Raw genomic sequence first — 26,022 nt, 5'->3', positions numbered from 1 at the left:
CTGGGAAAACAAGGATAAGGTGCTTCCTTGCATTAGGAAGCCAAAGTTGAATTTGATGCAAGTGTTGAGATATTAGCAACTGGAATATTGCAACATTTGTCATTTAGATAATTTCTATTAATGACATGAGGGACATTTTCTTTGACGGGAGTGGCTGACAGAAGACAAGCCCTAGGTGTTCAAGAAGAAAGCTGAAAGACAAATTTGGGGAGATACCATGGCTCAGAATTTCTTGGATGTCAAGAATGTAGAAATTATGAAACTGATATTCTTGTTCGTCCTATAATGCCTAGACCAGGAAGCTTCTATACTTTAGAACTAGGTCTTACAAATCTTATAGGTTTGTAAATGGCATGAAAATTAGTTAAAACAGACAGAGCAGTTTTAGGAACATATGCTAACTTTTAAATATGCCTTTAACTGCCTATACAAACCATTGCTATAAGAGAAATTGCCCTCGTCTGTTTGGCAAAACACCGTTTCCAGAAGTGAAGCTTGCTCTTGTTGAAACACAATTAAATATTTGTGTTCAGATGATGAATTCACTTGCTTGTTCTAAACATTCATTATTTTGGACTCTGCATCTATAAGAAAAACAAATTTGCACAAAGGTTTATCACTGTACCATTTCATTATTGCACAGAAAACTGAAACTGCTGGAAATGTGCAACTGCGCCTTGTGCAACAAAAGCCTATTTATAAATTATGACTCTGTACACAATATGCCTTGGGGATTGTTCCTGTTCTAATCAAATACTTTTGCAAATTTGTTGCCAAGAACTGATAAAGTATTTACCTGTAATAGTTAGGTGAAAAAATGATACCATCAGGTAAAATATATTTTCACGTATACTTTGGATGTTTTATTCACTCACTAGCCAGCTTCTAAAGGTTCCACGAAAAATTAAATCACATAGCTTAAATATTTGTCTGCAAATAACACTGGTTAAATAACTCTGCAACATCTGGTTTCCTTTTCTGTTTGCTATTTGAGCGCTTTCTCTGAGTATAATTAATCCTTATAAAATGGGAATAAAGCAAGTTATTGTCTTCTGGAAACTGATGAAGTACATTACAACTACAGACAAAGGGACTGTACTTTATTCTGCACAGCAGAGTTAAGATGCCCACAAAGAGAAAAAAAAAATGTTTATGTTCATATGAAAATGGTACTTGGAGCTCAGAGGCCTAGATTCACTTAACAAATTTAGTAAATTGAAGTACTTAGAGTAACCACATAGCTGAGGAGGAGAATTTCAGACAGACAGTTTGAAGAGTTGGAAAATAAAAGCACAGAGAGACATGACAGGACAGTTTCTGTCTGTCTTGATTTTCCAGGGCTCTGTGCCAACACAGACTGAATTTGTGGGCCAGTACAGATAATCAAAGTGGGGGAAAAGAACCAATGTGTGAATGGTGCTTCTATGGGAGCTGTGGCAACATACACAAGTATTTGCATGCTCATGACAGTATTGATCTAAGACCAAAAAAAGGTTTTGTCCTCCCTGTATCCATCAGTCTGCACAGTAGAACAAAGCCACACTCCTAAGAAATCATCTTTGAATTGAGGATTCATTACTATAACACTTCAACCACCAGAGCTTGAAAGGGTAGCTCCAAACCAAGCTGTTTAAAAAACTCTACACCAAAAAAAGTCTTTATTATGCTAATTACAGAAGGCAAAACTAACATATCCCAATCTTTCTTTTAGAAATCAATAAAGCTTTTGCCATTGATTTCCATGAGCATACGTTTAACATAAAAAGGTCAACAACAGCCACTGAATCTTGTGAAAAATACTGTTTTACTCTCCTGTTTCTGTCACCTAAAAAAAGAGAAGCAATACTAAATTGAGCTACATTTAGTCTGTACCACTGGTCCAGTTCAGGTACTTGGTCTACACCTAAAAATACATTAAAATAAAGGGAGCATTTTTTTTCTTTAAATCACTTCTGTGACCTCATCAAAATCAACAAAGGAGATGCATTTTGATCAGTGAATTAAATATATCTATGATGCATAATAAAATATTATCTACTTTCCATTTCTGTTTTGAGGTTTGATCTGATTTTGCCTTGTAAGTGCAAAGTGTTATATTTATAACTGTCTTTGTTCATAGAAGACACCTTTTATAATCAAAGCTTATTTTACATTTTAACAAGGTATTACCCAGAAAAAGTTTCAGACTTTACTGAAGAGGCTGGTCCAACTCCTCAGCTACCTATACAAGCTACACCTTGAACCATAGACTCCAAAACATAACCAAGAGCTTGTCTTTTCTCAAGAAAGCCTAAGTAGGACTGTGCCTTAGGATGCAACCTTCAGTATCCCTCAGCATTTTAAAGTGTACAATACATATGAACGAAGTGTGAGGGATACATATAGGAGTCACACAGTCATAACATTGTAAAGCACAAATGTCCACTATCCATCGTATTCAGCTTAATAAAACTTTATTTTTACAACCCTCTTAAGAGTAGGATCTAGGCCTGCTGCATACCTAGACATGGATTGAACTTTGCTCGCATGGATCAAATTAAAACCATGAATTTGCATTACCAGGTTGGCCAAAATTAATTAAGTACTCTAGGTATGCCACATTACACAGTTTCCAAAAATCGGTTTGCTGAAGGAAATCTTCCCGGTGAAAATATCAGTTGTGTATTTTTCAATATGCTTCAAATTTCTGCATTTTTCTGCATCAATTTGTTATGGAACTATCTTTCATATTATCCCTGCTTTTATTTTGTTTGGTGTTTGTTTTTAAAGTAGAGTCATAAATGTATTTCCATTTCATGCTATTCCCTGTTAGGAATAAAATGACGGTACTTCCAAGAAAGAAAATTACCAGGGAATCTGTTCTGCATTTGTAGGCAGGAGTGAGGCACTTTGAATGGAGAAGAAGAATTAAATTAGCCCCAGATATAGGGGCTGAATACTAGCCATGTGTTTTTGAAGTGAGTATCTGCAAACCCTTTCCTATAGATCCTTTATAGTCTGAACTTTATAACAGTATAGGTATAATCTGGTAAAAAGTTTGCTGCCCTACAGCAAGCACCAAACACTTTTTTTTTCTCTCTTCCAAAGGGACCACTGATCTTTGAATAAAATATTCTTACCTTCCCCCACAGCCACCAGTTTAGAATGAAAGCATATTCCATGTTTAAGATTCTATATTTACTTAGTTTAAATATTTATGGGTGAGATGTATATACAGTATTGAATAAAACAGAAACCAGATTCATTCCTTAATGAGTGGGAAAGACTAGACTTCGTATGGGGCAAAAAGTATTGTCAGAAATTGTCACTACTTCTTTCAAGTCAGCAGCCACAAGAAATGTTGTCTTCTCAACTACTGTACAGAATAACAAAACCAAAAGGAAGTGTTATTAGTTTTTCTTCTACATTATCAGATTTTTATGACAAAGGTTAGAATGTTCAAAAATGTGTTTAAATTTATTCAGCTGTTCTCATAGTTTCATGTTTCACTGGGCTGCTACACTGCATTATGTTCCCATATGACTGGATTAAAGCTATCTAACAGGCTGGTGAAGTTATTAGTCCAGCAACTGAATACTTGTTCAGAACCTTCTTCAGCAAGTATTGACAAGCTGCAAAAGTCATATTGAATTTAGTTGGGTTTTTTTTGTTTGTTTGAGGGGTTTTGTAGGTTTTCTTTTAAAAAAAAACCAGGCCATCAATGGTATTTAACAGATCGGCACTCCTAAAGACTGCTCTTCATCCAAAGACACTGATATATTAAAAATGGTGTTTAACCCAGTTGTAGGGAGGTTGGACAGCCCAAGGGAGAGGTAACGGGATACAGAGACTTTAACCTTCAGGTCATCAATTTAAATTCAGCTCAAGTTGATCATGACCAACATTCCCACGTGATGAATGTTTGTTAGCCTGTGTAAAGGAATAGACACAATAAATATTGGTGGACACATTACCAAGGTAACTGATCCCTTTTGGTAATCCCAGAAGAATACCTACACTCTGACAGGCCACGAAACAATCCTGATTCCTCTAGTTTCATGGAATCCATCACTGACTGCATAGTACAAAACAGTATCTCAACCACTGTCAAATTACTTTCCACAGGTTTTGGAATATTTTTTTCAGTAAGTGGACATTTCAACTAGAAGCATCTTCCACAGTGATCACCACTGAGTTCAGCTTGTCATAATAAAGTGTAGTGTGCAAAAACACAGAGAGAAGACTATATTGAAAAATGCCATTGTATTCATTGCTGTTATATCCCCAGTACTACTTCTGGGCAGGTTTGGTTGAACTGTTAAAAGTATGGATATAGGAAAAACAGAAAAACCTGAGACAGCTGACAGGAATAACCAGAGGCATGGAAAGACAGTTCTATATGGAGTCTGAGACTGAGATTTGGTTTAGAGTCCAGATTAACAAATGTTGCCTGGTATGAATATATAAAATAATGATTATTACAGGCATTTCTTCAGAGCCTGGGGGTTACAAATAAAGCTAAGCACAAAGGTTCTTTCCTAGCCTATAAGAATTCTGAAGATTTCAGAAAGGTCTTGTTAGTATTAGGACAAATCCTTTCACAATTTTCACAAAAGCAGAGATACCCAACCTATTACAGACAATAGTCCAGTGGTAAAGACAGTTGCCTTGGATGCATTAGATATTCAGCTGGATTTAAGTCTCTATTCAGCTGGATTCAGAAAAGGAAATTGAACCAAAGTCGCATGTCTTAAAGGATAATGCCCTAACTATTAGGCTCTGGGTATTGTAATGCAGATTTCTCTCACGGTTTCTTGTTGAGCAGTTCCATTTCCAATAAATTAGTTATTTGCTATTTGAAATTAAAGTTTTCTAAAGGAAATTTCTTTAAACTACCCTTGACATGAGAGAGGTTTGATAAAGCAACCGTTTCTATCAAAAACACTGCCAGCTTGAAAATTTCTCTATTAGCTTCAGTATTTCCAAGAGCAAATATAAAAAAATTCAGACTCTTGTAAACAAGCTTTTTTTCTTTCCGGCAACACTAAAGAGGAGACAGCAAGACTCTGCCATGCGATCTTTTCCTGTTCAAGATACCAAATTATTTGAGGCTGGGGAATCATTGCTACTAATCATCCATCAATGAACCTCTTCTATAAAAAAAAAAAACAACAAAATATATAATAAAATTTAAAATGTTTTAATTTAAAATTGATTGAGGGAAAACACAACAGCATTCATACTTTTTCTTTTTTTTTTTCCTAACTGACAATGAAGTTGACAATTTTTATAGCTGGGAGGATAAGGCCTTTAACTAACATATGAGTCATATTTACTGTGATTTACTTTTACCCTTTCAATTTGTAATCTTGAAAATATGCTGTTCCCAAATGAAATAGCAATTTTCATGTGATTTGAACTACAAGTCTGCTATAGCTGGGCTCATGTTTGACTATTATCTGACTCCATCAAGATTCCTATTGATCACAACTTTTAATTACTGTAACTACCTCATGCAGGCCTTCCCAAATTACACTGATTCAAATCCGCTAGAATCATGTAATATGGTTTATCCATACTTTTACAAAATTTATTCATTTTTGGAGACCTTTACTCACCTCCCGAGTTTACCACTCTATCAAGTCATAGTTTTCTGTAGAAATGTTTGTTTTCTCCACTGTCCTACTCAATTTTTCCATTCTGGTTTTCATTCAGTATTCTCCATCTTTCTCTGCCATTACGTGGGTTACTACAGTGGTTTCTTAGTTATTTAGCCCAAATTCATCACACTGGTATCTAAGGACCTGCTTTAACATATTAACAAACACTTTAAAGCAATTAATTCAACACGGTGCTAAGTTCCCTACACGAGTAGGTGCCCACGCACACAAAATCATTAATGTGATGTTGATTTAAAATCTTTATCAGCTTAACTTCTGTTCACTGTGGAAGGAGACATAATGTTAAATTGTGCAAATGGTAGCCCTTCTAAAGCCAGATTATGAGATAGGGAATGTGCATGGAAACACAAATGCTGCCAAATGAACTGCACCTAAACCTACTCAATGAACAACTAGGACACAGATTGCATCCTTCTACTTCTGAGTGTTATCCTACTATATATAAACCTTCATTGCAATGACACTAAAGAGGCAGAAAAAGACTTGTCTTTAAAAACCAGCAGCCTGTCACAAATATAAGTTTCTATTCCCACCTCCATCACTCCAATTCACCATATTACAAAGCAGCAATAGTTGACATTCGGATACCAAACTAGGTGATACATCTACTGCCAGAAAAGCAACGTGTAATGAAGCACATTATTCCTCCAGTGTTTTAAACAGGTAGAAACAATAATAAAAGAATTGCCAAGGAAATCCACTGTTCTATTTTTATGCTGTCTGTAGCTCTTCAGACTAAAAATAATTCACAGATGTCATTTTGAAAATTAGCATTTCTATTAAAAAGAAAACCAGACTCATCCTAGTTGATCTCAGACATTGGCTTACTCACCAGAATATTCCACTGAGGCAGATAAATGCATTTGCATGAATAAGGACCTGCACTGCAGGACTTCATAAAAAACACACATGTGGCAAAAAAAAAAAAAAAAAAAAAAAAGAAGAAGAGTCTAGGAATTAAGTCAGCAATTTTGACAAATATTTGTGTTATAACTGCAATGCAGTTAATTTAGTTAACTATTCCTGAGATCTGCAATGCAGTTATTTTAGTTAACTATTCCTGAGATCAGATCTAGTAGACACTGCTCTACACAATTGCCTGAACAGCATTAACACATTTAAAGCAATTTCACTTTTTAAAGCTTCAAAACACACTGTCAATGCACTTTTGAACCACAAATTCTTCCTGTCATCTTGTTTAATTACAACACATTCTTTAAAACTTAACTTATGTTTGAAAAACAGATTCATAAAAATCTCTCAGTTCTACATTCAAAGGAGCAGTTAAATTAAAATAAACTAATTACAAGCCTAAAAATATGGGAATTCAAAATGGGTCATGAGGAGAATTTAGGCATGTCTAGCCAAAATGGTGATCCTGAAGGCCCTTACCTCATCCTGGAGATGTCTATTCTCTAAAGACAATACAATTTTTGATGGCAAGATGGGCCAGACCCAGCAGCTGCATCTCTGTGATGGCCAGAGTTTACTGGCCCGGCCAGGGCAGAGCATCTCACAGCTCAGCTTATGTTTAAGCCTCACAGGGAGCTAGGAATGAAACCCACCCCTGCACAGGTGATTGAGGAGTTTGATCCACCAGGTGCTCTCAAAGCCAGCCTAAGCCAGCCTAATAAACACCAACCAGGTGGGTTTCCTACAGAATTCTTCAGGTGCTATTTCTTTCTAAAATGGTACATGAACAGTCATTCACAGTCTAGCAGCAGCACTATCCATCCCAGGACCCAAATCCCCAGGTGCCTTTCCTTCTTTGGTCTAGGACTCAGAGCAATGTCTTTTAGTGGAATGTTCCAGTCAGTCAGCTGCAGGCTGTGGTAAATGCTGGGACAAAGGTAGGGGTATATCAATGTTCTCCTATTGAAGCACTATCATTGTACAGAAAATAATTCAAGATTCAGTGGGCCAGAGAAAGAACACAAGAGGGAGCAAGAGTCTGTAGCCTAGTGATCTGGGGACTCAGCTGGGAAAAGGAGTCCTGGGTTCTGGCCTTTGCTCCATAGAAGGTTCATGCAATTTATCTAACAGCCTTTCCATGATGTAAGTCTTAGCTTGAATGTGGCCGTGTTTTCCTTCCTGATACAAGTCTATAAATAACCTTTTGTATAATCACATTTATCAATTTGAGTATTGCAAACATCAACATATCTATTGCATGCTTTTAATGCTAAATTTTAAATAGAGAACATCAATAAAACTGAAATTGGCCAAAAACCTGAAAGCTTATTTCACATTCATTTTCCTTTATAAGTACATAGAATACAAGAACTTACTTGTGATCAGGTTAAAAATACTATCAAAATGCAAATACATGTTTTTACCTGTGTCAATAATGGTGCTTTGAATCACTACATTGGAATTAGCTTTTTCACCTCATCTTTCTCAGGATGTGGTAAGATCTTCAAAAAGTTGCAATAATAGTTACAGCCTGCTAACATCTTTATTCTTCTCAGTTTCTGACTCTCACTTAATGGTATTTTCATTTGCTGGTTCTCATTCCCTAGCACAACAGTGCAATGTCATGCAGGCGACTTTAAATCCAAGCAGGGTTACCCTGAAATTCCCACTCCAACAATTTCATGGACATATTTCTGGTTTTGCTAAACATTCTTTTCATAATAGCTTCATTTTGGGCCTAAGCCTACATAACAGGGTCCCTTTAAATAATATTCCATGCCTTGAAAAATATTACAAAAACTGTTATATCAAGGCAAGTTATGCAACAGCTCTCTATGGTTTTAGCATATTTACTCTGTCACGCCATATGTGAGACTGCAGCCTCCACAACAAAACCTTTACACACTGAAGTCATTATCTCTGTGAAGTCTGCAACTGGCATTTAAAACTTATTGATGGCCTGGGTATTGGTGGCTCAGTAGGCAGCACTCTTGCCGGAGGCCCAGGAGGTCAGAGGTTCACATTCTGCTCAAAGAACAAGTTGGACATATTCCAGGTTTGTGTGTGGGCTGTGCTAGACTCCTAAAGGGGCAGTCCTTAGGACAGTAAGCGAAACCTTGGCTTTTTGGGGATATCAAAGTCCTCTTGGAAATGGAAGAGGAAGAGTAAAAAGTGAGTCTAACAAGTGAATGAAACTGAGTGCATGTGCTGGGGACCTGGATTTAGTTGTGTGCTAAACACGGAATGCTACAACTGCAGTACACTGAACAGTTTGAAACAAGCCATTTTAGTCTCTGTGGCCAGCATATGTCCAAGAGAGAGGTACAGACTGCCAGGCATGTTCAGTATTAGCTGCCTTCCTTAACAGCAGAGTGACTTTGGATTCACACCACGGAACTGTGACAAATGCACGTACAGTTTAAACAAAAATGCTTTAACACTGGTAAAACTTTAGAGCATACTATATAATTACTGAAAAAAAAAATCTTCAGCCAAATATCCAAGTCAATACTAGCAACATACATAGAGAATAATATAAATCAAGATTCAACCTGCTCTGGTGTTAAACTTTGATACTTGAATATCCCAGATGTCTCCCTCCTCCTCTTCTTCTTTATAGACAGGTAAAGATGGATCTCTTGAAGGAACTGGGGATCACACTCTAGGCAAAGGTTGGACAGGTGATCAATGTACAGCATGAGATTTTGCCGTGGCTATGTGCCTCCAACAGTGACTGGATCATCTGGTTTAGAAAAACAATTCAAAATTGTAATATTTTCTAAAGCACTTATTAGGTAAAAACTAGCACAAGGAAGAACAAGTGACTTTTATAACATGGAATATGTCAGAGAACTTCTTCCCATAAAGTTATATTTAATTTCAAAAAATCATTAATTTCTTATTTAATATCTAGTTCATTAACTTTCAATTCCTTAGAAGTCAGACTTTGGAGGATTTTGCCCCATTTCCATTGGCAGAATATGTTCAATAGTTACTGATGAGATATGAAGTTATAAGTTTCAATTTCTTTTTTTTTGGCATCTAACACCAGTCTACGAAGTGCCAAGGCCAGGCCTGGCCCATAACTTCAACAGGCTCTGGAGCAAGCCAGTATTTATTAGCCAAATGGGATTCTACTCTGCAGTGCACTTCAGGGAGGTAAGCACAGAGGTTAATGTTTGTTAATGAAGATACATCTCCCAGCACTCCGTTCATTGTCAACAGAATGAAAGAGCATATTCTGAAGGACCACTCAGAGAACCTAAAGGGATACTTTTTCTTCTAACATGTAGGAAGACCGTCTTTTATCTCCCTATCTTTTACATTGTGTCCTTTTTTTTTTTTTTTTTACCATCATGGAAAAACAAATACTGCCCTCCTTCACAGAAATATCCATTAGTATAATGGACCTTTAGGTTTCAGTTTGCTGAAATCAACCCGTATTTAAGCAACAGTGTTTACACACAGTAAAAGAGATAATGAATTACAAGCATTGTGACATCTTTAGGCTATCACACAATAGATATATAATCAATGAGCTGCTTAAACAAAACAAGATATTGATGGCATTATTTCAAGTTCAGAAACAGAGGAACTCATAACATAATCCCAGTACAAATTTTCAAAGAATTATGAGCTCATTTTGTCACTAAAATATGAAAAGAAGCTGTCTCAAGGAATGAAGGATGTCCTCTTAACCTGCTACAACAAATTTGTTTGTTTTTTTCTCTTCTTGGTAAGAAAGCAATTAGGGTTTTTTCCAATAAAAATATCCTTCTCCATATATAAACACTCCTGGTAATCATGTAATTACCTTACCCAATCAGATTAAATTGCTGTCAGTTGAGTTCCCACTGTTGATTAACTTTTGTGTACTCTAAACCTAAATGAAGTCTTTGGTAAAGTCACTTAGTCATTTACAAAGGTGTCTCTATGATTCCAAAAAGTGTAACAGCAATATATTATTTGTTATAATCATCAAATATCCAAGGTCAAGGATAGATCACAGTGGACCCTTTTTTTAAAACGCAAAGAAACACAGAATTAAACTATGTTGCTTATTTTTGTGTTTCTTGCCATGACTTCTAAATGTAATAGTAACCTTTGACCCCCCCACATTAAACACCATAATTATGTAATTAAAACTAATTATGCAATTTAACATACATATTTTTGTCCTACAACAGGCAGGTCAATTACCTCACTCATTGACCTTGGAAGCTTTCACAGTTTAAACAAAACAATGAGGCTTTCAATTAATTTTAAAGTACAAACAGAGAAGGAGCAGCAGAACCAAAAGTCTTCACACTGATACTGCATAGATGGATCACTTACAAACCTCTTCATTTTGTATTAGAATAAATCCCTTGATAAAAGTTTTTAAGCGTCTTTCCTATATGTTGTCATCATTAAAAATGTTAACACATTTGTGAACAAATCATATATACATATTCCTTTCTAAATGCAAGAAAGTAGGTCATATAATACATTTTCTTTGTCCCATTTCTTTCTTCAGTATGGTTTCCTCTGCCTCTTCCCATACCTTACTACCTCTCTCCCTGTTTCACCTTCACTTTCTGAAGCCTTTTTCCTTCCCCTGCTGTAGCTGTTGCCTTTTCCAGCTTCCTCTTGCAACCCTAACCCCATCCATGGGATGGTGTTTCTCATCAGGTCTTGGCACAGTGGCTCCTGCCGATGATGATCCAGCACCTTGAGGGAACTTTAGACGACAGAACTCTAAAAAACATTCTGAATTTTCCAGAATGGGAAGTTTGGTACAAGTGAGAGACATTTTGTGAAGTTGTTGAAATATGTTTCACCTTCATGATGTCTTTTTTCTCTTTATACACTTAGGGTTATATATACTGCACTGAAGATTTTTTTTAAACTGTACAACAAAGACTCAAGCAGTATTAGAGTGTGTCCAAGGAACTTCTTCCTTTTTATAGAATAAAATTAAAATTATAATTTAACCACATTCTTTTTATTTTCAATAAACTAAATCCCATTCTCTAAAGAACAATTCTTAAGGCAAGTGTAAGGCTAGAAGCTCTGTGTTAAAAAGGATCATGTTTTGCTATCCCATTTTTTCCAATTGCTATCTTAGTTACAAATAGATCTTGCAAAGTTAATAGGCTCAGCTGTGAAGTAAAGGGACAGACAACACATACAGATATAGATGTGTATACATATATACGCCAGTCAAGCTTTAAGTTGTTTTCTCTAAACCTTGTTTTATGTGGGGATCAGAAAATAGCTGCTGGAAAAATACAAATGCAAATCTTTGCTGACTTCTTGTAAGTATGGCAAAAATACCTACAGTGCACTTTGTGCTTTGGTGTCACTTCTAACACCATTTTTGGAGTCCTTTCAGTTCTCTGCTTTAATTAGGCCTGACTTGCACAAGGAGCTTGAAAAGATTTCAGTAAACCCTTGACATAATGGAAACAAGGAGCACTGAACTCTGAATGAGGAGTTACAACAGGAAAGAAACAACTTAAGGTGGTAGCAGGCCTTACTGCAACATTAAACCTCAAATTGGATCTGATTTATATAAAGTAAGCCAATATATTGAAATAGTGCCCCAAACTTCTGGACAAAAGTTTGAAGGAAAATAATTTAGTGCATGTGTAGAAATTCTGTCCAAGGGAGCGGAGGAGATTATTCCTTATGTTCTCATTTAACAAAAAGGTTCCTTCTGTTTTGAACGGAACATTAAAATTCTAATTCAGCTCATAGAGCATCCCAAACAGAGCAGCAAAAGAATCTGTGAAGGAGCCCAAATATGGTGCTATTGAAACAGAGTGGATTAGAGGAATTGGGATAGAATCCTACAAGTGGCTAAATAGCAGCAGGAGGTCAGCTTCACAAACAGCAGGATGCTGTTCTTGCCAGACGTGAGTGACATAATACAGGCAAAACAATCAAGATTTCAGCTGATAAATGTATGCCTTAGGAAAAGGCCCTGCTGAAGAAATCTCATAAGCAACACACACTGAGGTAAATTCTGTAGGCCTAATTTACACTGAAGACCATTTTGTCTTATACGAACACGTCACGTTAATCGCGTAGAACAGAATTATTTCTAACATAAAGACAATAATTTTAAGAGCCTAAATGCAGGAAACACGGTACTATTTGCTTAATGATTCAGTAAACAGATAAAGCAAAGAGCTTTCATAGTTGGACACAGCTTTAATTCTGCCCTGAGCAATTCTATGTATATTACGTTAAATATACATAAAAATATTAGCTCCAAATATATATCCAGGATACTCAGAATGAGTAACAGAATCCATGTAACCCCATTAGTTATTCATAAATTCCATATAGCAGCAGCATTAGACAAATTTCAAGGTTGTAAACAGTTGCATTTGTAAAGAGACATATTGAGATATTAAAGATGATCAATATAAAATTTTGATTTCTAAATTCGATAGGATTTTATTAAATCAGACTCTAATTCTGAACATATATTTTTCACTCACACTATTTTCAAAATATCTTTTAAAAGGTTGAGATTCCACTTACTTTCCATCTTATGCTATGAGCAATTAGAAGAAAATTTATTTAATTGCTTTTTAGCTGGGGAAGTGCAAAATATTGCGTGTAAAACATTCATGTCTTCCCCATATTCTTCTCTGTCCTCCATAAAATATCCTTTTGGACTAAATACTTCAGTAAATTTGAAATAAATTATAATTCTGAGGTCAGATTTCAGCCTGGAGTAGAGGTCACAGTTCCCCTAGACTCTCAGCACATTGTGAAACAAGAATTGCTGAGTGGTGCAGTGACTGCTGGAGGCCTGGTAGAGATCTAGAGAACACTGGAGCACAGCTCTGGTCCCTTCACACAGTACCCCTTCTCCTGTGGTGGGGCAATCTCCCAGCTTAAGCAACCTCCACAGCACAGATTTTATACATTGCAAATAGTACCTCAGCATTTAATATTGCTCCTGACGGATTTCCCACCCCCTCCCCTCCCCCATGAATCCATCAAATGTTTTTTTTAAACCAGTAAAAACTTTGGCACTCACAGCATCATGTAGCAAGAAGCTCCATAGGAGAATTGCAGTTTGCAGGAAGAAATACCCCATCAGACTAATCACAACATGAAGAATAGTAAGTAGCTGTTTGGAATTCACTTTGTCATCAGGGATGGCTTTATACTTTCTGGAACCTCACAGGCATTTGTTTATACTTCATCACTTCTCCAGATATCAACCATCCAGCTGACTGTTTTCATTCAGAAATCAGTTTAAAAGGCAGTTGTGCCTTCACAAACATGAGGTACAGAGAGATTAAGGAAGCAGGACAGAGAAAAGACCAACCAGAAGCCCAAAGGCACAGAGTTCCCCTGCCATGGCTTGGGCAACCACATAAGAACATTTGCAGCAGACACCTGAGGATACAGTATTCCCTGGCCTTTCTCCAGGCATGACCAGAAGCTCACCTTTAATCTGACCACAAAGTGGACATTTCACATCACACGACTGTGAGGGACCATGCCAGATGATGTCTGTATTTTGACAATTTGGTGGACATGTAAATAGATTCAGGGTCATTTCTGCTGGAGAAAGACCAGATTACAGAGCAGATCAAGTTTTTGCTATCAAGCTCCAGTCTACAGATCTTGCAACAAGTTGCCCATCTGTGATCTTAACTTTTGTGATTTCTGGAGATCTTTGATAAAAAAGGTATGATCAGGAATTTGGAATGATGGATAGACAGCCATGGCATTCAGCAGCTCCTGCTCTAGCCCCCTGCTCAGCTGAAAAACAACGAGGCAATGCTGCTTTTCTATTACCTGCAGCGTTGTGCTGTTATTGAAATCTGCAGTCATCTTGTTCTCATCACCACAGGGAGTGTGACTTATTTACATGTACGGATGTGCTGCACATTTATAGCATGTTTGGTACAGAGCAGAGCAGCTCTGTAAAAGCTGATTAAGACATTGTGCTGAGCTAAAAATTGGATGCTTTGTGAATATCCGTCTTTTGGCCTTTCCCCAAACATCTCCCCCCCACAAGCTAGAGAGGACAGCTGGAGTAGACGAAGTTTCTGTACACAAGAGTCTTTTTTTCTTTCCTTTTGAAGGTATTACTTGCCTGTTATTACATTTACATAAAGGATCTTTATTCTTTCCCATATATAGTAAATTGCACTCCCTCATGTGAACGTTGTGCAGCCATTTCCCCCCAAATACAAAACAGAGTTATCCTCACTGTCATTCAAGCTTTTTTTTCCCTCCTATTACAAAGAATTGATGCAAATCTATTTTTGTTTGGCCTGGTTTATACTGACAGCAATTAATTCTAAAGCCTCAGCATAAAGACATACAAGAATCACATATGTTTTTAATCTACAAGCAAGTTATTCAATTATTTTAGATAAACTTTATGATCACAACCATTCTTACCAACTCTGATATGATAGACAATTTTCTTCTTAATGGCTTAAGACTAATATACACTGCTATGGGGAATATACTCTTCAACATTCCTCATGTTTTACCTCCTGATCTTGAAATAATAATATAGTCAATGAGCACATTTTGTTTATACTTGTTAGTAAAAAGACACTAAAAGCATGCTGGGAAATAATATTCCATGCCTTAGGACTCAAACAATTTCTCTTTATAAATAGAGCTTGTGTAAATCACAGACAAAGTTGACAAATTTCATGGATTAGTCATGGTGAAAATATCAGATTTCATGGTTTAAAACAGATTAATAGGAAAATCATATTAGAGTCCTGATTACCTAAATTCTGCACCTTGGTGAAGAATGAAATTAAAAATACTGATAATTCCAGAGCCCGTTCTCTTAATTACACTTACACTGAGTTGCATAGAGAGGGTAAATATTCCTCATCAACCAAGCGCCTTGTGAATCTCTGAAATCTATATTTACCTACATTAGAATGAGAACATCACAAGTTGCAGAGATCACAGTATATTGAAGCCATTTCAATGCATTATTCCATCAAATTATGCTAGTGTGACATTATTTTGTCATGTTACAGAAAAACAATTAACTAAAGGAAGAAACTTTTGAAATTAAAGCTGCTATTTTCACAACTATTTATATTTGGTGCATCTAATTCAAAATTAGGGAAATTATCTCCTAAAGAAGTTTCACTTTAATAGAATATCTCATTATTCTTGGAAAAATATAAAAATCACACCAGTGAAAAACAACATTTGGAGTTAAGAGAAACTATCAGTTTTCACATAAAACTTCATGGCTTTTAAGTCGTTCATGATGATGTAATTTAAAGTGAGGCCTTATTTAAAATAGGGGTTACATAGAACCATGTGATTCAAAGAGACTTGTTGACTATATAACGATTTGGCTTGATGCCTACACGCCTTCTACTCAGCTGTATAGACCACTTGTCATCCTTGCATATGAAGGCAGCCAATTTGTCAGACATTTGCTTTAATTCTTTTCCTTTGTCTTCTTTACAATATCTTTCATATCCATCCTGGTCATCAATATCATATATCTGACTGGAGGATGGAAATTCATTTGTGTTTCCGTCTTATTTTCTTTGCATGCAATCCTCCTGGGTCTTATAGGATGTACTTAATAAGAACCACATTACTCTGCTAAAGGAAGTCCTTGAGCAGACTTTGAGAAGCAGTATGGCAAATTAGTTTCAGAACGTGGAAGGTCAGGTCGGAAATAAAAAGCTGCAGTTATCTGCAGTATTTTCTGCAGTTCAGAAAGTAAGAAAGAGAGGTCCAACTTTCAAGGAAGGATTTGTTTGATGTTTTCCCTTTAGAAAGCTGGACCAATTTATGCGTAAACAATAATTCTTGAACATTAGCTGAAACTAACTAAAATTAGCTTTTAGATAAATTCATTTTGTAATAAATGAGCAATCACACTTATTTTCCAAGTGCACTGTAACGTATTTTTTCCACAAATAAAATATTATTTGCAACAAATTCTATACCATTCAAACATTGAAATTTACATGTGTGTTTGAGTTTGAACATAAATAGCCCTTCAGATGCTTGGAAATGCCAGGTTTATAGCTGTCCTTGCAACCTTAATTCTGCCCCCTGCTGTCTATAAATTATGGCCATTTCTAACTAATGATCACACATTTTTCACTCCAGGGTCTGTGTCATTCTGTTCACAGGACAAATGTTCCTTGCAGAGTGCAGTTGCTTTCAATACTACCAAAGTTTTAAAATGCTGCTTTTGCTAAGCATCTCCCTGAAACTTGCCCGGGCTTCTCTGTGCTGCTCATCACCATATACAGATCTCTCTACAACACTAACAAACTGCTTTCACCATTTTCTTCGTGATTTGAGAAGAGCATTATCATCTGTGTGAGAAAAGATGGTGCACAGATACTGGGCACAGTTTCAAAAGTCTTTGTTGCAGATGTCTTGGTCATTTGCTCTAATGCATTAGGCTTACTTGTGTAAAGTTCTTTGGATTTTATAGTCCTTTTCAGTTTTTAAACAGTTGTATAGGCTTCAATATGTTACATTTGACACATCTCTAAAAAGTAATATTGTACATTTTATTTTGCTCACTTTGTAGATGTGAAAAAATTACTTTTTTCCTGGCAGCCCAGAAAACTGTTACAGCTGCCCTAAAACTCAGAACCACACCTGGTGCTTCACCACTGGTTTTGCTCCTGATGAGCAGATACTTTAACTACCACGGTGGCAGAGTTTTCATTGCTCTGAAGTTGCTGAGAGTGCTCTCTACATCTCAGATAGATCATGACTGAACTAACAGAAGTTCACACAATCACTATATTTTGGTCTACACAATTTTTTAGCATATAAGAAATCTGAACCAAGAGAATGGATAGAGCTAAGTTAACCAATAACAGAACTGCTTGTCTCTCCCACAGTTGCTGTTCCATTTAATATGCAACTCAAGAATAAATTTAGTATAATAGGAAGCAAGCATGGAATAGCAGTGAGGTGCTGCAGAAAAGGCAGTAAATGGCTGTATAACTGAAAAGTGCTGTAACATTTACCCAAAAGGGCACCAAAATAAAAACTATATGAGCTACTTTGAATCTGGCACTTTCTAACTTCCAAACTTTCAATTTACACTTCAGTACCCATTTAATGAAGCCATTTTGTTGACTTGCAATATGTATTTGCTGTATTAAAAGACAAAAGTTACAGACAACTTTAATGATGGCTTGTGAGCAGCAGAAGCAAAGTTTGAGCTGCTAAGAGAGACAGTCGAAATACAGGTATACACCACTTAAAATAAACCTGGTTTTATTGGGGATCACTTCTAATGTGCACGGAAAGAAATGCTGCTAACATACACCTGAGCAAATGAAGGCATTTTGGTTTGCTTTGTTTAGTGTTAAGGCACGCTGGAGCATAAACCCATCACTTAGTCTCTGAACAAAATCTGAGTGCCCTCTGGAGCTGCCATGCAAACTAAAACATAGTTAAAAATAGGGCTTTGATTCTTTAAACATGCCAGCTTTCCTTCCCTGCTTTGAAATGGATCAGATCAAAAAATCAAATGGACTTCCAAGGAGACTTTTTGTTGATGTCACAGTCAGGTGACTTGGAGAGGTTTGAGCACTGCATATGGTCAGGTCAAAAATGTCAGATCTACTCTTTGTTTTCACCATCTGGTTCTCCATCCCACACATAGACCTCAATGGATTTCTCATTCTAACATCAGTAAATTAAAATCAGCTACAAAATTCAAGTAAATAATTTTTTTCATAGAAGCAATGAATGAATCGTTAAGAGACAATAATAGTCTCAGGTCAATCAAAAACTTTCCTTTTCTACTGACACTGAAATGAGAAGAAACTCCCACGATATTTTCTTTACAATTCTAAGCAAACAAACAAAAAAGCCATGAAAAAAACAAATTAAAACCAAAATACATTTGGACTAAATTTGGTCAAAACTTTGTCATAACAATCTGTCCCCCTCTTCTTCTCCTATACTGATAGAAATAAGTAATCCATGTTTGTAAAGTGTTTTAATGACCTCAGATGAAAATTACAGAAATGCAAAGCAGGTATGATTGTTGTTATGATGATGAAAATGTCTCATTCTACTCACTATGTTCATTGCCTTAAGTAACACAGTGGGTAGCCTGTTATTACTAAAGGAATAAACTTTTTCATCAAACACTCTTTATAAAAATATTTCCCTGGAAATGTAACACAGCATGTAGCAAGACTACTACAATTTTCCATCAACTATGAGTACATTCAGCGTAGGTACTGTTTTTAGATAATTTCACTTGAGCTTTTTGGCAATAGTCCCTCTCAAGGAAACCTATATTAACCAGAAATTTAGAGTCTGTTATCCCCAGGCCAGCTTCATTGGAATTTTTAATATGGCACTGTCTATTCAACAGTTGTGTGTAAAATGCCAATAAACTGGCCAGAAAAGAGCTGAAGGGCTAATTGCCTTTTAACTCCACTGTGATGATAAAGTCACGTAGAAAGAAAGGAAAAACTCCCACTGCTTTAACAAGTTTATCTGACTGCCACTTTAACATTCTCTGTCTGCATGCACTTTAGTGCATTCACCAATAAAAGGATAAAAGCAGTCAAAATCCTGTACCCTCAATAACTAAAAAAGTCCAGATTCAAAACGTCTGCTCTGCTGGAATCAGCCCATTAGAACAGCAAGCTTGTTGCCTGGTACTTGATTTCAACTATACAGTATGTATCAAGGAAAAATTTCCTTTTGATGCAAAAGATTATAAATCCTTAGGAAACTGGAGTGAGAGAAGAAAAGGAAGGATACCATTTTGAAATAATAATAAAAAGCAGAAACTGCTTCTCAGAGATGAAGGGTGAAATAGCGCCAATCAAGTCAGTGTTGAAATTCCCATTGACCTTAAAAGGTCAAGGATTTAAACTCAAAATAAAACACAATAGAAGAAAATATAGCATAATGCTATACATCTTTAATGCTGGATAAACATATAATTTTCACTTATTCTCTGTTCCTTCAATTATGTTTTATTATTCTCTTCAATACTTCCCCTTTCAAAAATCCAGTTTTATAAATACAATTTATTTCACCTGAACGAGATTTTTCTACCTAACTCTGCCTTTCTGCACTTCGTGCATACTGTTAATTCTTCTTAATCCATAATTAAAAGTAGGCATCCAATAATGTCACAGGGGAAGTCGGTACTACAGACAAATGGTTTATTTTCCATTGCCCAGTTGAGTGATAACCCTTCTTGTCCTACTTGATTCCACCAAACGGGAGGGCTTTTAAAAGACATTTCACGGAATGAAAGGAAGAAACTAGTGGTCATTTAATTTTTTGCTAAACGTGTGTTCACTTCAACCAGAGAAGGAACACAATGAGCTCTGATACTGAATTGACCTGTTCCACTTAATAAAATAAAAGCAGCAGTGATTGCCAGCTGCAAACCACTGAGTGTTGTTTTTCTATTAAAAATCTCTTCCATGTTTTTCTTATTGTAACCTGGAAAGAGTACAAAATCCGAAATCCAATGGAATTTCTATAGAAAAGAATACTGTTAACACTGAAAGTTCCTTAAGTACTCACCCAAGCAAATGTTATATCATATTACAGTGAAATTTAAAAGCAGAAGTTCAAACTAAAAATGAAGTGTCCTTCAAAACAGACTCATGTGCATCAGAGCCTATGCATTAATGTACTTATTTCCATACAGCTTTGCATTTCCCTTCTCCATCACTTGGTAATTTGTTCCAGATTTTGTTATTTCTTTCACATTTGAAGGTACATTGTTCCACATTTGAGTGATGAAAGACTGAACCGGATGGAAGTACAGTGAAATGTTAGAGGGAGAACGAAAACAAAAACGAAGTTAAATTTTCAATTTATAAGGTAGTAACAAAACTAAAGAAAATATAGTGCTCAGGGAGATACAGAATGGTCATGTTCACAGTACAAAATAAACAACTTAGCTATCCTTCCAAATTTAAAATGCCAATACCTAAGGGAAGCAATGAATTTATCGCTAACAATACACTACTTTTAGGTTGTCACTGCAGTTCAGGGGCATTCTTAAAGCTTAGATCTTTCTTACTAGATTAGAAGGCAGAGTAAACTAAAAGATCAAGCTAATCTAGGATAAACTTCTTTTCCACAGTTCAAAGGCATTGGCCTTTCCACAGGTTCAATTGCAGGTTCCTTTGAAGATGTGCCCTAAAGTTCATTAAAGAAATTTCACTGACTTGAACTGATTTCAACATTAAAAAGATAATGTAAGAGCTTCATTGCCAGAAAGAACATGACAGACTGACTTTGAAGCCTTTTTTAGGTGGTATTAGATTATTTTTTTTATTCTTCCACTAAAAGCCTTCTTTATTTAAACAGATCTTCACGTTTAAATCCTTAAGAATACTTTAAAAATTAAACGAAAACTCCCCTTGGAAACACAGATTTTTAAAAATCCAGTAAAAAAAAATCACTACTTAATTCTTTCTATAGAATCTAAACTCAACATCACTGATTTTTCTGCCCTTCAGTGACTGTCCTTAACAGTATTTCCAGGTGGTATTGCTGCTTATGCAGCATCTAATCTGTGCATAGAGCTTTGAAAAGAATTCTAGTGGCACGAACAACTGCAGGATTTAACAATATAAGATTTAGACAGATTTACATAGCCTTTGTCTTAATAACAGGTGCTCCAGAGTCTGGGAAGAAGAACACATTGCTCAAGATTTCCTCAACCTCTGTTGAAATCCAGAGAGACATACCTGCTGATTATAACTCCAGAGTTATACTTGGTCGTTAAGATAAACATTTGGTTTCCTACACTAGGATAAATGCTTATCTCCTTATTCAGAAAAAAAAGAATACTACAAACATACTTTCAAGACTTGTTATGAAATAGCTTGCAATGCATTACAATTATATACCTCTTTTAGTACATAATTCTGCACGGATGACATGAAAATAACTAACACACAGATAATTTCCCAAAACAAGGGCAAGTATATCAGTATCAGTTTTCTGAATAACCAGGTACTCTCTAACTTTCTAGCAAGACAAGCTGTGGTTCCTGGTTACTACAGACTTCAGACTTCTGCACCAGACTCACAAAACAGTTTTCTTGAATTTCATTCCATTTCATGTTTACTCTAAATACTAACTTATTGACCAGATCCTGTCAAATAAAAAACCCATCATGGACTCTGACAACTATTATTTTGTAAACACTGCTGATGCATGGACCTCATCTCCTTGGACAATAAATTCTACATATTTAGATAAATCAGATACTTCCATTGCCTCAAAACACTCCCTACAGGACAAGTCAAATATTCTGGCAGAACTCTATTCCACCTTTAAGTTTTTCTACCTTGAATCTTTATGAGAAAATCCTAAACAGAGAACTGTCATATGTTGCATTGAACCAAGGTTCAATTGCAACACATCATCCTCAACTTTCTGATTTATCCTTTGTTACTGTTTCTCTTCACAAAAGAACACAGCTGTCTCATTTACCCTATTTATTTTATTTACTTTGCTTTTTTGAGTTCAAGATTTTATCTTGTAGATGAAAAAAAAAAGTTATAGAACTACTTATCAATGTTGAGACACTTAGGCATTGTAGTAAAAGTTTTCAGGCTCTGTAGCTCACTCAAGAAAGCTGTCATAGCTGAATAATGCAATTGATTACAAAATAATCATTAAAAATATTACAAGCTGACTGGTACAGGTATACACATTGAGAATCAAACACTGAAATTCATATTACAGTTTTTGTTACTTAGCAAATCTCTTGCTGCATATTCAACCTCTTGCAGGGATGAAAAAGCAAATATTTTATTGATTGAAAAGATATTGAGAAGTTGATCTTTCTGTCACCCACCTTAATGTTAAACCACATAACATGATTAAAGCCTAGACACCCATCAAATTTTTTCATCTTGCATAAAATCTACTTTATGTGTATTCCACACACAGAAAAAACTGCTTGGGTATAACAACATTATCAGCTTACAAGTTGAAACAAGCAAAGCGTACAAAGTTGCAGGATTGAGGTTATCTGTTCGGCTTGAATTTTGCACCTTATTAGGTATTAGTTACGACACAGTCCTTAACGCTGCATATTTTGTTTCTCCCCAGGACTCCTGCCTCAGTCAGTACACAGAGTGAATGCCAGGCCCTCACCCACGACCAGCTGCCCAGGATGTTTGATACATCTGATCTTCAAGCTGCTTGACTGAACGCTGTTCAAAAACTACTGTCAAAACAAAACAATTCCTTCATTCAGGCTTTTCTAGGGCATCCTTTATTATGACATTACTGCCTTCATTTACCTATCAGCACCCACTACTTGGTCGGCTTGCAGTTATCCTCATCCCTCTGGACTCTCTTCCCCTACCATCAGGGATTTTGCTCAGCCAGTTCTAATATTCCCTCCATCTTCCATTCATTCTTCTCTGTGTGCTCCAGCCTCCACCCTGCCCTCCAATCCCCATCTCACAACCCCCTTCTGCAGAGTTTAGCAGTCCCCATTTCTACCCTTGTCTCCTGAGCCACAAACCATTCCCACCTGTGTGCACAGGCACCTCAGCTCTATCCTACCCCACATCTGAGTTGCCCTTTTTTTTTCTTTTGAGGTACGTTGCCTAAGAATCTCATGGAAAGAGGGATTCTTCTAATGTAACCGAATTTAACATTTTCTTGGAAAACAAAAAGCACATCCATCAACTGCTAAAACTCAGGAGACCATCTTGAAGAAAAGGGATCAGTAAATCTTTTCAAACAAGTTGTCACTCGTATTGTTTACTACCTTGTTGTTTTTTTTTCCTGAATTCTCTGTGTTGGAAATAGCTGAGACTTTTCAGCTAAACACCTGGAAGCATTTGTGCAGAGTATAAACTCTTCAGACAGATACTCACTTGGCAAGTGTTCCAAGTAATTTTACAAAATTATCAGCTAAAAGAAAGGATTTCTTTATGGGAAAAGTCAGACAACCTCTATAAGCAGGTCTGTAAACTGGGAATATATAATGCAGATAAATAAACCCCATACTACTGCTTTATTGTAATGACTTATTTAATTTCTTTCCTTTTGCTGTCAGAAAGGAAATTCTGAAGTGCTGCAATTTGCAATTATAAAATAAAAAGATGTGGAAAATCTTGGTTGATAATTATGTTAAAGTAGCTGTAAAACTCTATTAAAACCTCAGCAGAACAACTTAATAAATATTGTAAAAGTTCTTAATAAAAACTGCATTAATATAACTTTATGTTTTTATTTTTCACACATTGATATACATTTTCATATATTTATATAATTTTGATGTCCTTATTAAGCATAATAGAAATTAAAAAATTACTGTATGCATATATTCAATAGAAGAAAAAAGGATATATAACACTTTCAAGCTACCGTATTGACAACTGATTAAATATATTTAAATCTATCATAATAATTTTTCTTTTTTTTTCTTTTAAAATTTTGTAAAATATTAGTGTTCACAATGAAATTAGGGGCATAATTAGTCACAAAGCAGGTCAATACTAATAGATAAATACCAAATAACTTATGTACAGGTCTTCATAATTCAGTTTCTCAAAATGAAATATAATTGCTTCTCCTTGCAAGTTACTTTGGGAAGTTTAAATTTATTAAAAAGAGAAGACATTAGCAGCAGCAATTAACACCAGATATTATGATTAAAGATACAATCAAAGACCTCTCAGAGGAACATAATGCATAAACTATATACATAAAACCTAAAAAGAATAGGCTGCCTTGAACAACACCCTTATGCTTGGGCAGAGATGGTAAAACTGACTTTTATGGTTTGATGTAAAAGGTAATGGTTGACTTTTAGTCGACATTGATGGATTGTAGATCACACCTTCGAACCCAGCTGGAGGAGTTCCAGTTTTCATAGGTGTGATATCACTATCAGTAGTGCTACCACAGTCAAATAATTGACCAGTGACATCACACTCAAATTGTAAGATTTTATTTTGAGGCCATGGGCTGCCACGTGTTTAATACTACAGTGTGCCATGAGGGCCCTTAAAACATTTCCTTTTCATTTTTTTTTCTTCTGTTAGCTGGATTATTAACTGTATTAGCAGTATTTCCTACTCTGCATATAGGAAATACCTGATCATACCAGTAATACCTTGTCTAACTGTAAAAAAAACTAAAAGGAAACTATCCACTATCCTACACTCCATAAATACATCAGGCTCTCAGGCACATAAAAGTGAGACCCTGTGATCCCTGGTTAATACCAGATAGGTCTCTGTTAGAGTAGCTTGGCTCCTTCTACATACACCCCACCATTAAATTTGACTCAAATTAATCCTGCCTAAAATTAAAGTAATGGTCACTTGCTATTATTTACTTATTGAATGTTAATTTTTACTATAGGAGGAGAAAAACAACCAAGTAGAAGAAATGACAGTAATAACAGACATTTGAAATATAAATATTTTTCAGTTATCAACATATAATTATAACATTAAAATATAAGATACTTTAAAATGAGATTTATTTGCTGACCAAAAAAACGTTTGTTCTATAATGTCTGTTGAACTCAGCAAAGCTGTCACCTTATTTTTTAGGGCAAAGATCATTCATAGAAACACAAACACATTTTATCTTCCTTGGGCTTCTGGGAATGACTGTTCTTTTGCTAAGATACTGTATATTTTATTTTATGGGAAGCTATGAAAATTCAACCTCATTAAATTAATGCCTCACATAAAATTCAAAATTGTCGGTTCCCAAGGAGGATGGTGTATGGAGGATAACTTGGTTAGCATATCGCATTTCCCTTAACTTCTAGTCTATTAATTTCTGCATCTGAATTCAATTTTTGTAAAGTGTTTAAGCATAAGACATTTACTTCAAGAATCCCTTTGCTATAGATGTTAAGCTATATTTAGAATTGTAAAGAACTTTCTCTTTTCCTCTTAGAGGAACATGGAGAACTACATACATCTGAAAACATTTTTATTTATTAAAATTTAGTCATCTCATTTTTGTCTTTTTGTACCACAAACAGATGCAGAAATGTATAATATTCAGTGTAGACATGTCTAAAAATGAAAGGCAACCGAGTATAAGCCAGAGTCAAATTCTTTCCCAGCATTAATTCCACCCTTTTTTCCTCCACCATGCATTCTTGCCCCTTCTACAACAGTCCTTGAAGTTTAGCAGCTTGAAATCATATGTCTGTCTGTTAAGCTGGTAGGTATGTGGAAACAAAGTTTTTAGGAGACCCATAAAATCAAACAAGATCAGACTAAATTATCTGCTGCTGATCTGCACTGATACATTACTGCTAGTCACTAAAGCAGTCGCTTTAGGTCCTCAAAAAAATTCAAGGGCAATGAACCATAATATACAACTTCATTGAAAGCTAGTTAAGCACATTATCAGACAGAAAAAGCATTTTTGACCCCCTTTGTTGTCAACTTGGAAAACAGTAACAGTGATAATT

General features: G+C 35.8%; 1 protein-coding gene across 2 annotated transcripts in view; it reads right to left on the bottom strand.

The window, feature by feature from the left end:
* The window catches only part of LOC120322701 (ERC protein 2-like), a 208,417-nt gene that overhangs the window by 49,653 nt on the left and 132,742 nt on the right, over positions 1 to 26,022 (bottom strand). The window contains exon 5 of one of the 2 annotated variants that reach the window (XR_005562539.1): positions 9,125 to 9,315. The exons of the other annotated variant lie outside the window; for it this stretch is intronic. The gene's annotated coding sequence lies outside the window, so the exon portion shown is untranslated. The remainder of the gene's footprint in view (positions 1 to 9,124; positions 9,316 to 26,022) is intronic. 2 annotated transcript variants of the gene reach the window in all.

This window comes from Pipra filicauda, unplaced genomic scaffold (assembly GCF_003945595.2).
Source record: "Pipra filicauda isolate LSUMZ 115617 unplaced genomic scaffold, ASM394559v2 scaffold103_size3290846_pilon, whole genome shotgun sequence".
NCBI lineage: Eukaryota > Metazoa > Chordata > Aves > Passeriformes > Pipridae > Pipra > Pipra filicauda.
Note: the sequence above shows the minus strand (reverse complement) of the source record. Positions and strands in the feature narration are given on the sequence as shown.